The sequence below is a fragment of the Bombina bombina genome, chromosome 3 (genome assembly GCF_027579735.1).
Source record: "Bombina bombina isolate aBomBom1 chromosome 3, aBomBom1.pri, whole genome shotgun sequence".
Taxonomy (NCBI): domain Eukaryota; kingdom Metazoa; phylum Chordata; class Amphibia; order Anura; family Bombinatoridae; genus Bombina; species Bombina bombina.
Window position 1 is genome coordinate 493,136,369 of NC_069501.1, and position 17,455 is coordinate 493,153,823.

The window sequence follows — 17,455 nt, forward strand, 5'->3', positions numbered from 1 at the left end:
CGCACCACACGTGAATTATGCCCAGCAGTGAAGGGGTTAAATTAGGTAGCTTGTAGGGAGCTTGCAGGGTTAATTTTAGAGATCAGCCTCCCACCTGACACATCCCACCCCCTGATCCCTCCCAAACAGCTCTCTTCCCTCCCCCACCCCACAATTGTTCCCGCCATCTTAAGTACTGGCAGAAAGTCTGCCAGTACTAAATAAAAGAGGTTTTTTTTTTTTTTTTAAATAAAAATAATAAAGTATTTTAGCTGTGATGGACCCCTGCCTTAGCCCCAACCTCCCTGATCCACCCTCCAGCTCTCTAACCCTCTCCCCTACCTAATTACCACCATCTTGGGTACTGGCAGCTTTCTGCCAGTACCCAGTTTGGCCCCAAAAAACCCCCAAAAAGTATTTTTATTTTATTTTAACTTAAAAAAACTATTTCTGTAGTGTAGCAGCCCCCCACAATACCCCCACCCCCACCCCCTCCCAGATCCTTTTATATTTTATTTTTTTTTAAATCCCTCTTTTCCCCCTTTCTGCCCTCATTCATTGGTGTCAGTGTGGCTAATGGGTGCACGTGCACGTGTGCACGTGCACGCGCGTGCACACGCACATGCACGCTCACGTGCACATGCGCGCATCGTGCACGCGCACCCTCACACCCGGCACTATCGCTACCGGTGCAGAGAGGGCCACAGAGTGGCTCTCTCTGCATCGGGGGCTTGTAAAATGGTATTGCAGGATGCCTCCATATCGAGGCATCACTGCAATACCCTCAGAGCTGCTGGAAGCATTTGTGATCGCTTCCAGCACTCTGTTAGACAACTGACGTACCAGGTACGTCCATTGTCATTAACTGCTTGTTAATGCATGACGTACCTGGTACATCAGTTGTCATTAAGGGGTTAAAGGGACAGAAAAGTCAAAATTAAACATTCATGATTAAGATACAGCATGTCACTTTAAACAAATTTTCAATCTGTTTCTACTATCAAATTTGCTTTGCTCTTGGTATCTTTTTTGAGAATTAAATCTAGGAAGGCCGATAGGAGCTCAGGAGCATGCATGTGTCTTTAGTAATCTATGGCAGCAGTGTTTGCAACTATGTATAAAATATACAATAAACAATGTTGCAAACACTGCTACCAGATGGCTAAAGACACGTGCGCGCTCCTGAGCTCACCTAGGATTACTTTTTAACAAAGGATACCAGGAGAACTAAGCAAAATTGAAAATAGAAGTACATTGGAAAGTTGTTTTAAATTCCATGCTCTATCAGTCTATCTATAAGTTTCATTTTGACTTCACTGTCCCTTTAATGTTTTATATTTCCATTTAAAACATAATTTATGCTTACCTGATAAATTTATTTCTCTTGTGGTGTATCCAGTCCACGGATCATCCATTACTTGTGGGATATTCTCCTTCCCAACAGGAAGCTGCAAGAGGATCACCCACAGCAGAGCTGTCTATATAGCTCCTCCCCTAACTGCCACCTCCAGTCATTCGACCAAAGACAAGCAAGAGAAAGGAGAAACTATAGGGTGCAGTGGTGACTGTAGTTTAAAAAATAAAATATACCTGCCTTAAAATGACAGGGCGGGCCGTGGACTGGATACACCACAAGAGAAATAAATTTATCAGGTAAGCATAAATTATGTTTTCTCTTGTAAGGTGTATCCAGTCCACGGATCATCTATTACTTGTGGGATATCAATACCAAAGCTAAAGTACACGGATGAAGGGAGGGACAAGGCAGGTACCACTGCCTGTAAAACCTTTCTCCCAAAAATAGCCTCCGAAGAAGCAAAAGTATCAAATTTATAAAACTTTGAAAAAGTATGAAGCGAAGACCAAGTCGCCGCCTTGCAAATCTGTTCAACATAAGCCTCATTTTTAAAAGCCCATGTGGAAGCCACAGCTCTAGTAGAATGAGCTGTAATCCTTTCAGGAGGCTGCTGGCCAGCAGTCTCATAAGCTAAGCGTATTATACTTCGTAGCCAAAACGAAAGAGAAGTTGCCGAAGCCTTTAGGCCTCTCCTCTGTCCAGAGTAGACAACAAACAAAGCAGATGTTTGACGAAAATCTTTAGTAGCTTGTAAATAAAACTTTAAAGCATGAAGAAGGATTAGGACACAATGACGAAACAACAATCTCCTGATTGATATTCTTATTAGATACCACCTTAGGTAAAAACCCAGGTTTGGTACGCAAAACTACCTTATCTGCATGAAAGATCAGATAAGGGGAATCACACTGTAAGGCAGATAACTCGAAAACTCTACGAGCCGAGGAAATAGCTACCAAAAACAGAACTTTCCAAGATAAAAGCTTGATATCTATGGAATGAAGAGGTTCAAACGGAACCCCTTGGAGAACTTTAAGAACCAAATTTAAACTTCATGGCGGAGCAACTGGTTTAAACACAGGCTTGATTCTAACTAAAGCCTGACAAAACGCCTGAACGTCTGGAGCATCCGCCAGACACTTATGCAAAAGAATAGACAGAGCAGAAATCTGTCCCTTTAAGGAACTAGCTGACAATCCCTTTTCCAATCCTTCTTGGAGAAAAGATAATATCCTGGGAATCCTGACTTTACTCCATGAGTAACCCTTGGATTCACACCAATAAAGATATTTACGCCATATCTTATGATAGATTATCCTGGTGACAGGCTTTCGTGCCTGAATTAAGGTATCAATAACTGACTCGGAGAAACCACGCTGCGATAAAATCAAGCGTTCAATCTCCAGGCAGTCAGTCTCAGAGAAATTAGATTTGGATGGTTGAAAGGACCCTGAAGTAGAAGGTCCTGTCTCAGAGGCAGAGTCCATTGTGGAAGAGATGACATGTCCACCAGATCTGCATACCAAGTCCTGCATGGCCACGCAGGTGCTATAAAAATCACTGATGCTCTCTCCTGCTTGATTTTGGCAATCAGACGAGGGAGCAGAGGAAACGGTGGAAACACATAAGCCAGGTTGAAGGACCAAGGCGCTGCTAGAGCATCTATCAGCGTTGCCTTGGGATACCTGGATCCGTAACAAGGAAGTTTGGCGTTCTGGTGAGACGCCATGAGATCCAGTTCTAGTTCGCCCCAACGTTGAACCAATTGTGCAAACACCTCTGGATGGAGTTCCCACTCCCCCGGAGTTCCCAACATCGCTAGGGAACTCCTTGTTCCCCCTTGATGGTTGATGTAAGCCACAGTCATGATGTTGTCCGACTGAAATCTGATGAACCTCATTTTCGCTAGCTGAGGCCAAGCCTGAAGAGCATTGAATATCGCTCTTAGTTCCAGAATGTTTATTGGAAGGAGGGTCTCCTCCTGAGTCCACGATCCCTGAGCCTTCAGGGAGTTGCAGACTGCCCCCCAGCCTAGAAGGCTGGCATCTGTCATTACTATTGTCCAATCTGGCCTGCGAAAGGTCATACCTTTGGACAGATGGACCCGAGATAGCCACCAGAGAAGAGAATCCCTGGTCTCTTGATCCAGATTTAGTAGAGGGGACAAATCTGTGTAATCCCCATTCCACTGACTGAGCATGCAGAGTTGCAGCGGTCTGAGATGTAGGCGGGCAAACGGCACTATGTCCATTGCCGCTACCATTAAGCCGATTACTTCCATACACTGAGCCACCAAAGGGTGAGAAGTAGAATAAAGAACACGGCAAGAATTTAGAAGTTTTAAAAACCTGGTCTATGTCAGGTAAATCCTAATTTCTACAGAATCTATCAGAGTTCCCAGAAAGGAAACTCTTGTGAGAGGGGATAGAGAACTCTTCTCTTCGTTCACTTTCCACCCGTGCGACCTCAGAAATGCCAGAACTATGTCCGTATGAGACTTGGCAATTTGGAAATTTGACGCCTGTATCAGAATGTCATCTAAATAAGGGGCCACTGCTATGCCCCGCGGCCTTAGGACCACCAGAAGTGACCCCAGAACCTTCGTAAAGATTCTTGGAGCTGTAGCTAACCCAAAGGGAAGAGCTACAAACTGGTAATGCCTGTCCAGGAAGGCAAACCTGAGAAACCGATGATGATCTTTGTGTATCGGAATGTGAAGATAAGCATCCTTTAAATCCACTGTAGTCATGTATTGACCCTCCTTGATCATAGGTAGGATGGTACGAATAGTCTCCATCTTGAATGATGGGACCCTGAGAAATTTGTTTAGGATCTTGAGATCTAAGATTGGTCTGAAGGTTCCCTCTTTCTTGGGAACCACAAACAGATTTGAATAGAAGCCTTGTCCCTGTTCCTCCTTTGGAACTGGGTGGATCACTCCCATAACTTGGAGGTCTTGAACACAATGTAAGAATGCCTCTCTCTTTATCTGGTTTGCAGATAATTGTGAAAGGTGAAATCTCCCTTTTGGAGGGGAAGCTTTGAAGTCCAGAAGATATCCCTGGGATACAATTTCCAACGCCCAGGGATCCTGGACATCTCTTGCCCAAGCCTGGGTGAAGAGAGAAAGTCTGCCCCCTACTAGATCTGTTACCGGATCGGGGGCCAATCCTTCATGCTGTATTAGAGACAGCAGCAGGCTTTTTGATGCCGCGCTCGTTTTAAAGTTTCGAAAGGCACGAAAATTAGTCTGTTTGGTCCTTGATTTATTAGACCTGTCCTGAGGGAGGGCATGTCCTTTCCCTCCCGTGATATCAGAAATGATCTCCTTCAAACCAGGCCCGAATAGGGTCTGCCCCTTGAAAGGAATATTAAGAAACATAGACTTTGAAGTAACGTCAGCTGACCATGATTTAAGCCATAGCGCCCTACGCGCCTGAATAGCAAAACCAGAATTCTTAGCCGTTAGTTTAGTCAAATAAACAATGGCATCAGAAACAAATGAATTGGCTAGCTTAAGTGCTCTAAGCTTGTCAAGTATATCGTCCAATGGGGTCTCTTCCTGTAAAGCCTCTTCCAGAGACTCAAACCAGACAGCCGCCGCAGCAGTGACTGGGGCGATGCATGCAAGAGGTTGTAGAATAAAACCTTGTTGAATAAACATTTTCTTAAGGTAACCCTCTAACTTTTTATCCATTGGATCTAAGAAAGAACAACTGTCCTCAACGGGGATAGTAGTACGCTTAGCTAGGGTAGAAACTGCTCCCTGCACCTTAGGGACCGTTTGCCATAAGTCCCATGTGGCGGCATCTATTGGAAACAATTTCTTAAAAATAGGAGGGGGAGAGAACGGTACACCTGGTCTATCCCATTCCTTAGTAATAATTTCTGAAAACCTTTTAGGTATTGGAAAAACATCAGTGAAAACAGGCACTGCATAGTATTTATCCAATCTGCATAATTTCTCTGGCACTGCAATGGTGTCACAGTCATTCAGAGTAGCTAAAACCTCCCTGAGCAACACGCGGAGGTGTTTAAGCTTAAATTTAAATGTTGCCAAATCAGAATCAGGTTGAATCATCTTCCCTGAGTCAGAAACATCACCCACAGAAAGAAGCTCTCCTTCCTCAGCTTCTGCATATTGTGAGGGGGTATCAGACATAGCTGAAATCAGTACATTTGGTACACATTCTAAGAGGGGGTTCCACCATGGCTTCTAAACATAATGAACAAGGAGTTTCCTCTATGTCAGACATGTTTAAACAGACTAGCAATGAGACCAGCAAGCTTGGAAAACACTTTACAGAAAGTTAACAAGCAAAAAATAAAAACGGTACTGTGCCTTTAAGAATAATAAAAAAGGTCAGAATTTGAAAAACAGTGAAAAAAAGCAGTAAATTAAACGAAATTTTTACAGTGTGTATAATAGGCTAACAGAGCATTGCACCCACTTGCAAATCGATGATTAACACCTTAGTTTCAAAAACGGATCAAAAAAACGAAATTTAAGTGTTTTTTTTTAACAGTCACAACCAACTGCCACAGCTCTGCTGTGGCCCTACCTTGCCATACAAACAACTTTGGAAAGCACCAAAACCCTTCAGAGAGGTCCTAAGCATTCAGGGAACTCCTTTAGGAAAACTGGATGTCTCAGTCTGCAAAAGTTAATGCGCATCTAGGCGCGAAATTAGGCCCCTCCCACTTCCTATCTACACAGTGAGAGGCCTAACAAAACTATCCTAGGCAAATTTTAGCCAGCCATGTGAAAAAAAAACTGGGCCCCAATAAAGTTTATCACCAGAAAGCATATAAAAAACGTTTAAGCGGGGACTTCCGGTGGGCGGGCGATCCAACAGGTCGCACTAGAAGAGAGCTCCGTGCGACCTGTGTGAAAACTGAGAGATTTACTCCTGCAACGGACCCTAAAGGCTCACATCCTTGGCAGCATCACTCACAGAAGACTGCCGGAACCCTAAGAGCCAGGAGCCACAACATTGCTCCACCACCGGAGGAGACTCAGAAACACGCCGCTAAGTAGCGGGCCGCGACAGCCTTGCGCGCCGCAAAACATCAGAGCCGCAGCACTAACACCCAGAGGATACCGAGAGAGGAGGGGAGGTAAGGAGACCCGGTGTGAGCAGGCAGGATCGCAGCATATAGTACCGCTCCAGAAGGGCGCAAAAAGAGACGCCATTTTGGGACACCTAAAGGGCTAATACGCAACAGACAGCCTCACGAGCGTCCCACAAACCTGCACACATAATAATCACCCTGCCTCAAAAACACAATAGTCTTGGTTCCACCCGACGAGACATAATCACCAGAGACATTTGAGTACATAAGGAAAGTCACTAAAAGCCATAGTTTGAGTAAGTGCATCAGTGCAAAACCTCACACCCATACTTGATTCCTGCCTACTTAAGAACCAAACAATTAAGGAATCATACACCCCAAGCCAAAATTGGATCCCATCATTCCAATTACAAATTCTGTTAATGGGGAAATAATAGACATGACACACTAGTCAGGAGCCATACATACCCCCCTCCCCACGCACAGCCCTCCAGGTGCATAACAACAACTAATCCTCCTAGTCCTATAAAAGAAGTTCAACTCTCCTGCCATACCACAACTGCAGCAAAGTCTTCTCTGTGAACAGCCTGTATGCAAAAATATTATACCCCATATAACAAAAAGACTGACAACATGGCAGGAAAGCAAAAGCACTCAGAGAGGCGCCAAAGAACCCAAACAGAGACCCAAGACCTGGCACAGTCACCGCCAGAAACCTCTACAATCTTGGCGCAAGACACACACCCTATTGTATCGCAGCTGTCTGCGCTTTTTCTGCCTAAAATTGAACAACTACAGACAGGCATGGACAGCTTGTCCACGGACCTCAGGGCCTTTTCAGCACGCCTAACTGCTGTGGAGCAGAAAACAGCGGAGGGAGAAGAAAGATATAGGGAAACAGCCTCCTCCATCACTACCCTCCAAAGGCAAAACAGAATACTGCAAACCAAAGTTGAGGACTTGGAGAACCGCTCAAGGCGGAACAACCTCAGAATAGTTGGGGTGCCGGAATCCGTCCCCCCGAGGGCCTTAATGAACTTTGTAGAGACTGTTCTCCCAGGCATACTCAAACACCCACCTACAAACATACTTTGCATTGCAGAGAGAGCACACAGAGTAGGAGCTCCCCAGCAGGAAGGTGCACCAAGGCAGATAATGGTGCGCTACCTTAACTTCAAAGATAAAACGCTACTACTTAGAGCGTATAGACAAAGGGCACCTATCGATTTTGAAGGGAGAAAAATCTTTATCTTCCAGGACTACTCCGCAGATGTCTCGAAGAAAAGGAGAGAATTCACGCCTTACTGCAGAGACCTCATAGCTCAAGGTGAATCCATAGCACTTCTGTATCCAGCCAGACTGAGACTTCAAACGCCACAGGGCCCAAAGATATTTGAATCTCCGAAACATCTTCAGCTATTCCTAGATCAAACCAAGTGGCGCACAGATCGAACACAACAAGTCCAGCAAGAAGAAGACGAAGACACCTGAGACAGGACAAAGCCAAGTGGGACATTGAAACACCCACTTAGGACTATTTAACCTACTAAGGCCGATTGGAGGGCCATAACGCACTGAGAATGGTGCTAAACACTGCTCATATATCCTTTTCAAGAGTGGGGAGGGGGGGAGGGCTTTTGGTATTTTGTGAAGTTTGAAAGTTTACAAATTTAGTTACTGTTTAAAGTCAGAACGAGCCAGAACCAGCTAGTGTAATTCACTAATTGTAGCTGCTACAGACGAAAGTAAGATAATATCTGTGTTTGTATATATCTACCGTACTAATCTGTTGTTTAACTTTGCAGAGAGCCGAACAGTAATAAAGTTACAATAGAACACCTTGATAGCTATGCACTCTCTCCCTTGGGCAGCTGGTGGTAAGTGTGAAAGACAGAACTAGTCTATTCTCCTCCTACCACACTCTTACATACTCATTACATACACCCTAAAGGCTCCAACATGAAAGTGGTATCTTGGAATGTTGGGGGCATTACGTCCCCCATTAAAAGAAAAACCATTCTAAAATATCTGAGAAACCAACACACAGACATAGCGATATTGGAAGAAACCCACTTGTCAAAAGTTGAACATCAGAAACTAAAACAAGGGTGGGTGGGAGAAGTTATCCACACCACATACGAAGAGAAAAGAGCCAGAGGGGTAGCTATCCTCTTTAGGAAAAATTTAGACTACACTCTGGTAAAACATTTGACAGATCCGAAGGTAGATATCTGTTAACAAAAATCCAACTCAAACACAAACACATTATCGTTGGGGGGGTCTACGGCCCACACATTGATAAAAAGGATTTCTGGAGAACCTTTAGCACTGTCGTAACAAAGTTTGCTGACTCCCCAGTGATTCTGGGGGGAGATTACAACATAGCCCCCAAACCCCGGCAGACAGATTCAGAGACCCTAGTACAGCTGCAAGGCATAGCACGACCTATAGAAACGCGAGGAGAGATTCCCTGACTTTGTCCAAATTCAAACACTCTTTGGCACTGACTGACATATGGCGAGATAAGCACCCAGAAGAGCGAAGTTATACTTGCACTACCCCAGCCAAAGACACCCTGTCCAGGATAGACTTATTCCTAACAACACACTCCTTAGGACAACAGATCACCAACACTACCATAGATGTCACGACCATATCAGACCATACCCCATTAGCCTTAAACTTAATCTTGCTCCAGACAGAGAGGGACCCCGTAGGTGGTTCTTCCCGACGTATCTATACGGGGACATAAATTTCAAGAGATTTCTTACAGGAGAATGGAAAACCTATGTGACTCTGAACTCCGCACACCGACATGACACCTTATTGCTCTGGGAGGCGGGTAAGGCAGTGATGAGGGGTCTTATATCCTCCTACACAGTCGGCAGGCTAAAACGTCTAAAACAAAAAAGTGAGAACCAATTGAGAAGGGTGATTAGCGCTAGGAATAAATACCTACGAAACCCGAATCCGACGACGAAACAACACTACACTGACGCAAAAGCAATTAGAGACTTGTCACTACACCAGAGTACAGTTAGGGAAATGACAGCAGTCCAAGCAAAATTCTACAGACATGGAGATAAGACAGAAAAGCTCCTAGCTAAACTTACTAAGTTTGCTAAACCTAACAAATATATAGGTGCCATCAAGGTAGGGAATACTATTCACACAACCACACCACAGATACAGACTGCTTTCATGAGCTATTACAAATCCCTGTACAGTGAGGAAAAAATAGACAAAACACAACAAACATCCTTCTGGGAAACCATACATAACCCCACCATCTCGGACGAACATCTAACTCTCCTTAACGCACCCATCTCAGAGACGGAAATAATGAAGGCTATAAACACCCTGCCTCTCGACAAGACCCCAGGTCCGGATGGACTACCTGGGGAATTTTACAAACTAGTGAAAGAGGAGGTGGTGACAACACTCACCACTCTCTTCAATAAAATCATGAAGGGGGAGGGAGAGATCTCTACCCGTTTCACAGAAGCTGTGTGATTCCCAAGGAAGGCAGAGACAAATTACTTACCCAATCCTACCGCCCGATATCCCTGTTAAATCAGGATTACAAATTACTAACCAAAATCCTGGCGGATAGACTCGTGGTGGCTCTGCCCTCGCTGATACACCAAGACCAGACAGGGTTTGTGAAGGGTAGATCCTCGGTGTTAAAGCTCCAATTTATACTGACCCACTTTTGGAACCGGACCAGGGAGGGTGGAAATGTGGGCCTGGAAACCTGCGCTTTGCTGATAGATGCGGAAAAGGCCTTTGACATGGTCCTTTGGGACCATCTCTTCAGCACTCTAGATAGGTTTGGTATCAAAGGCCTTTTTGCAAATACAATCAAATCCCTGTACGCCAACCCCCATGCCTCAATTTTGATTAACGGAACTCCCTCGCCCCCCTTCCGACTGGGTAGGGGAACAAGACAGGGATGTCCACTGTCACCCCTCCTTTTCAACATTGCCATTGAACCCTTAGCCATCAAAATCAGAGCGGAGTCGGAGGGGTTGTGGGTGGGTGAAGTCCAGTGCCATCTGTCTCTCTTTGCAGACGACATGATCCTGTATCTACAGAATCCAAAAACAAATATCCCCCACGTCATGCAAATTATACACCAGTTTGGCCTAATTTCTGGCTACAAAATAAACACCGACAAATCGGAACTTATTTGGCTGCTCCCGAGATCACCCTGCACCGCTTTACCATACAGTTTTAAACAAGTCACCCATTCCTTCAAATACTTGGGAATCAAACTATCTCTGAATCCCGGGGAGTGGTACCACCTTAACTATCGCCCCCTAATAAAGGAACTCCAGGAGATGTTGCTCAGATGGAGTAGACTACCGGTAGCGTTACCTGGTAGGGTCACGCTCGTCAAGATGATCCTATTCCCGAAACTCCTGTACTTGTTTCAGATGGTACCTTACAACATCCATAAAGCGGATGTACAGACACTTAAAGCGATGCTTTCCTTTATATGGGCAGGAAAAAAACACAAAATAAACTCTACTAGATTGATGGCAGAGGTTACCTCGGGGGGTTTGGCTGTCCCCAACCTCGAAGAATACTGCGAGGCAGCCCAAATTAAGTACGTACTGGACTGGTTGACAGAGAAACGACACTTCACCTTGCCAGTGCTTGAACAACAGGTTACAGCTCCATGGTCCTTGCAAGCAATCCCACATATGGCACCAACACACACGCTCAAGCTAGTTAAAAACTATCCACTGTTATCCCAACCCCTCCGCGCTTGGTGGAAACTGTGCAAGAGATCTCAATTTAACCCTAACTACACGAAATACCTCCCTTTGAGAGGTAATCCAGGATTCCCCGCAGGGATTGATTCCCCAGTGTTTGCCACATGGGAAGCCAGGGAGTTGACCTCCGTGTCCCAATTAATAAATGGGTTGGATATGAAGGTTAGACCTTTTCAAGAACTACAAACCCAGTTCGACCTGCCCCGCACGCACCACTTTGCGTATCTACAAGCGAGACATTACATCAATGACCTACTGCAACATACAGAACTTACTGACCAAAACTCAGACATAAACAGACTCCTACATAAGACAGGGCAGGGTGGTAAGTCTATATCCCCAAATTACAAACTACACATGAAACCGACAAACATAGCCACAGTCAAACACATCAGCGACACATGGACAAACACCCTAGACACTGAAATCACAACAGACGTGGTACAGCGCAGCATACAGCATGCAAGAAGAGCAACTCTATCAGCGACTGCCAGAGAATCACACACCAGACTGTTGCAGGCAGCATACATACCACCCAAAATCTTCAAAAAGTGGAGACCAGACGCAGACGGTCACTGTAAGAAGTGCAAAGCATCAGATGCGGATTTGCCGCACTTGCTGTGGAACTGCCCTATGATACGTAAATTCTGGGGCATGATAGCATACTGGATAAAAATCACGTTCCACACTGAAGTGACAGTTTCCCTCAAACTGATAATATTCCTAGAGGCCCCAGCTTTGACACCTAAATCCCTGAAAAATGTGATCACAAACATTATCCTACAAGCTAGGAAACTCATATTCAAAAATTGGTTAAGTCCAGAGACCCCCACACTATCACAACTTAAGACAAGTATGCACAAACAGGTTACATACGAAGCAGCAGACACCAAAAGAGATGTACAATTGAGAACTAGGCCCTTTATGAAAAAATGGGAACCTTACATACGCACTCTACAGATCACTGTGCAAACACAACTTTTACTCCCCCCCAGAAACACAGAAGCCTTATTAGAACAACACCTGAGAGGTAAATGGAACTTTTTATACGAAGAGAAACACGAATGATGTGGTAGTGGACATCTGCTCTAACTTTATAAGGTCTGTCTTCTTGCTACTGCCCAGGGGAGAGAATGAGGCCTAAACTGTAGTACACTATAAGGGTCTCAGCGTGATTAATGAAGAGATGAGATTGAGCTTGGTTCTGACTATTGTTATTCTGTTATTATTGAACATTGTATGATTTGAGAGATTTGGGTAAGGGAGGGGGGAGGTATAGGGGAGGGAGGGGAGTAAAAAGGAAAAGAGGGTCCTACCATGGACAGTTACCGCAAAAGGACTATCTCCCAAGACGCAGATTTAAAACTCCTTTTGTTTTAAGAGGAAAGACTCTGGGTGTAATTGTGGAGACGTTGAATATATGAGCTGCACTTGCAGCAAAGCAACCCCAGTATGCTAATGGAAACATGCAATTGTAACATATTATTGGTTTTGTATCCTCTGTGATTCATGGGAGAGATATCTCCACATGGTAACTCTCGTTTGATAAATAAAGTTAAAAAAAAAAAAATTGTTTAAGCACTCCCAGCAAACGTTTTATATTTCAGTAGTTTGAAAAAATAATAAGAGTGTTACCTCTAATAGTAAGCTACTAATACTAGTCGTTATTAAATCACTGTAATCAGGCTTACCTTAAATAAATCTGGTATCAACAGCATTTTCTAGCATATACATTTCTCTAGAAAAATTTAGACTGCACATACCTCATAGCAGGATACCCTGCACGCCATTCCCCAAGCTGAAGTTACCTCTCTCTTCAGTTATGTGTGAGAACAGCAATGGATCTTAGTTACAACCTGCTAAGATCATTAGAGACCACAGGCAGACTCTTCTTCTATTTTCTGCCTGAGACCAAAATAGTACAACTCCGGTACCATTTAAAAATAACAAACTTTTGAATTGAAGAAAAAATAACTAAATAACACCACATCTCTCTAACTGCTTCCATGCTTGTCGAGAGCTGCAAGAGAATGACTGGAGGTGGCAGGAAGGGGAGGAGCTAAATAGACAGCTCTGCTGTGGGTGATCCTCTTGCAGCTTCCTGTTGGGAAGGAGAATATCCCACAAGTAATGGATGATCTGTGGACTGGATACACCTTACAAGAGAAATGATAGTAACTTTGTTTATCAATCGCTATTACTGTATTTGTGCTCCAACGAAAAGAAAGTTTTTGATACAGTGCAGAAAAAAAACTAGGGGGAAACAAAATTATATCACATGTTCTCTGACTGTACCATACAGTATAATATACATTTTGTCCTAAAAAGTGTCCCACAATCCCAAAAAGCAGAATCTATAAGATATTTTTTTTAAATGCTGCAAATTGCCCAGGGACATACTGGGAAATCAAACCGATGCTGGAAATATTTAAAGACCAGGGCAAGCACCCCCTGCCTCCACCTCTGGCCCAGCTTTTCCCTGCCACAGTCCCCCACACCCTTGACAGAAGCGAAGCAGCCTTGAAGAAAAGCGCTATGCATGCACACAATGCTCCTCTGTGACCTCCCTGGTGAAGAAGTGGCCCTACGGTGATGGCGGCCCACTGGCCTGCTGGGAAAGGTCTCGGTATCCGGCACTCAACAAGCTAATTGATTGCATCATTTAAAAGCTTCTAATTTGCTTTTTGGTCTCTCTAGGGAACCTTGGCACTCCTGGTGTCCAGTTAAGCATCATGGGTAATTTAGTTCTGAAACATCTGGAGGGCCAAGGTTCCCCATCCCTGCTCTAGGGAGTGTTGGTGAAGCAAAATATTTTACATTGTGTTCAGTTTAACTAAAACTAAAAAATATAGCTCAAATTACACAGTAGAGTCAAAATTAGACATGTGCACAGCGGAAAAAATTGTTTCTGTTCATTTCGGACCGATTCAGATTTTTTCGAATTTCGTTTCGAATTGATTTGAATTCGGATACAATTGAATGTATTCGTTTTGGATTCAAATAAATTTGGATGTATTTGTTTTGGATTCGATTCGTAAAATCAGAAGTTCGGTATGTGTTATGTTGATTCAGGTGGTTCCAAGTTACACAAATGGAATTATTTTACTGTTCTATCTCACTCAATCTCACTAAATTTCCTTTTTATACTGAATTGTGATTAGTCCATGGCCATTCGAATGTAACGAATAAATCTGAACTTATTCGGATTTATTTGTTACAAATGCATTTGGATTAGTTTAGTTTCATTGCTTGGGTAATTTGGAAATTCAAATCTATTTGAATCTCCAAATTTGGCGAATTCGTCCGAATTTCGATTCGGAATTAAACAAAACGTGCATGTCTAGTCAAAATTAAACTTTCACAATTCAGATACAGCACATAATTTAAAACAATTTTCCAGCTTCTATTATGAAATTTGATTTGTTCTCTTGGAATATTGTGTACAGTTCTGTAAATGGGGAGTATTCACAACAAAAGTCCCGCTGTAAATAGTATATGTAGAAATACTCTAATGTTTGTATGTATTTATTTTGAACAGTTTTATTAAAAGTAAATTGATTGGTTACTGTGATGTAAAGAAGAAAATAAATATCTATAATAGAGATGTATGTAATGTATAATGTTTTATAACTGTATAGCGACAGTTAATATTTTTGATTAAATATGACATTTTGAATCAATATTATTTATGTATGCTGATATTTTTTTTATTGCATTCATAAAATGTTTGTGAACAGTTATTAACGTTTCACATTAAAAGGACATGAAACCCAAAATTTTTCTTTCATGATTCAGATAGAGAATACAATTTTAAACAACTTTCCAGTTTACTTCTATTATTTAATTTGCTTCCTTCTCTTGTTATCCTTTGCTAAAAAGGTTTATCTAAGAAAGCTCAGAAGCATCAGAGAATCTATGTTCTAGCTGCTGATTGGTGGCTGCATATATATATACTGATTGTGATTGGCTCACCCATGTGTTCAGTTAGAAACCATTAGTGCGATGCTGCTCCTTCAACAAATGATACCAAGAGAATGAAACAGATTAGATAATAGAAGTAAATTAGAAAGTTGTTTAACAATGTATTCTCTATCTGAATCATGAAAGAAAAATGTTGGGTTTCATGTCCCTTTAAATTCACTATAAATAATAACATAATAGGCTTTGTTTCCAGGACATTTTGCAGTGTTCTAAAGGCACGGATGGAGTTTTTTCACCTACACTTAGGCCCAGCGTGCACAAATCAAACACTCTATTGACCCTGCTAAATATCTTGTACCACAGGGTCATGTCTTGCTCTTTCAAAGCTGGCAAGGTAGTCTCATTTTTATTTTTCATTTGACTTTTTACTACTGGGTTCTCAAGTTCTCGTTTTTGATAACTTAGCATGGGCTTTTTTATAGAGTTGTAATGTTTTGAAGGTGATTTTGTCATATCAGGATGTAAATGGTTAAGAGATAGATGCAGATTTATTGGGCTCCATTTAACAAGCAGCAATTGCTGATTCTGAGGTTGGTTCTTAAGACTGCTGCTCCTTAAAGGGACAGTCTACTCCAGAATTTGTATTATTTAAAAAGATATAGATAATCCCTTTATTACCCATTCCCCAGTTTTGCATAACCAACACAGTTATATTAACATACTTTTTACCTCTGTGATTACCTTGTATCTAAACCTCTGCAGACTGCCCTCTTATTTCAGTTCTTTTGACAAACTTGCATTTTAGCCAATTAGTGCCCTCTCATAAGTAACTCCACGGATGTGAGCACAATGTTATCTATATGGCACACATGAACTAACTCCCTCAAGATAAAAGGCGGCCTTTCAGGGCTTAGAAATTAGCATATGAGCCAACCTAGGTTTAGCTTTCAACTAAGAATACCAAGAGAATAAAGCAAATTTTATGATAAGAGCAAATTGGAAAGTTATTTAAAAATTACATGCCCTATCTGAATCATGAAAGCTTAACTTTGAAATCATCCTGATCCAATCCGGTCTGAATGAATGACAGCCCCTGCTAGCGTTGGATTGGCCGACAGATATGATTAGCCATTTGACTAAAATAGATAGTGATGTTACAAGGGACGGCCACAAATATTTATGAACTGAGTGTTGCTGCAAGTTTTTTTCTATGTCAAATGAGTATCACACACAGGTTTTATTAAATCTAAGCCAATGGGGCCGATTGATCAAGAGCTGAATGGCCCCTGATGCCCCTGTTTCCGCGCGAGCCTTCAGGCTCACTGGAAACAGCAGTTAAGAAGCAGCAGTCTTAAGACTGCTGCTCCTTAACTCGTTCGCCTGCTCTGAGGCTTCGGACATCAATCCGCCCGATTCTATATGATCGGGTTGATTGACACCTCCTGCTAGTGGCCGATTGGCAGCAAATCTGCAGGGGGCGGCATTGCACAAGCAGTTCACCAGAACTGCTTGTGCAATGTTAAATGCCGACAGTGTATGCTGTTGGGATTCAATTGGTAAATCGGCCCCAATGACTCAATTCTCTCACATAATTTATATTTTCTTTGCAGTACATTGTGCATTCCGTGGGGATACTTGTTATAATGACAAGAAAACCGCTCTCTTATAATTGTATTCTCAATACAAGGTGCAGTACCAAAATTTGTATTATCCCACATATTTTCATCACCACTGGTTCATTAGTAAGATAGTTTATTTCCCTCTGAAATATGTTAATACCAGATACATTTAAAAGCCAATAAATTATTCTCCCTATGACATATAAATTTGTTTCAGATCATGCTCATTAAATCAAAATAAAAAGTACAGCAGGAATATGTGTGTAGCCATTTTTTGTAAATTGTGAAAATGTTGCAAAACCTATACGTGCCTTTAGGACGAGAAACAGTTATTTTTCTTTAACAATTAAAAGGACAACACCTTGAGATTGTAAGTAATATAAAACGTTTAGTTATGCATAGTAAACTTTGCAATATATTTATTTTGCACAATTTTCATGTATTTTAGCTCTGAAATTGCAGCTTTTTCAATTCTTGGAGCAGAAAATGCCCCTGGGCTGACTCTGCTACATATCTATCACAAATGGACAAAACAGATCACAGTGTGCAAAACAATGCACTTTATACTTACATTACAACCCTGGCTAGCCCTGTTAACAGCAAACTCAAGCCCGGATTGGCTCCTCTAAATTATGCAAATGGTGGGTGGGGTTTGGCTATTGAAAAATAATTGCAGCAAACAAGATGTTAATTTTAAAAATATTTAGATTTGTCTAATATGTTATTAT

General features: G+C 42.4%; 1 protein-coding gene across 1 annotated transcript in view; it reads right to left on the reverse strand.

Moving 5' to 3' along the window:
- Positions 1-17,455, reverse strand: part of SLC6A17 (solute carrier family 6 member 17) — a 260,585-nt gene that overhangs the window by 157,731 nt on the left and 85,399 nt on the right.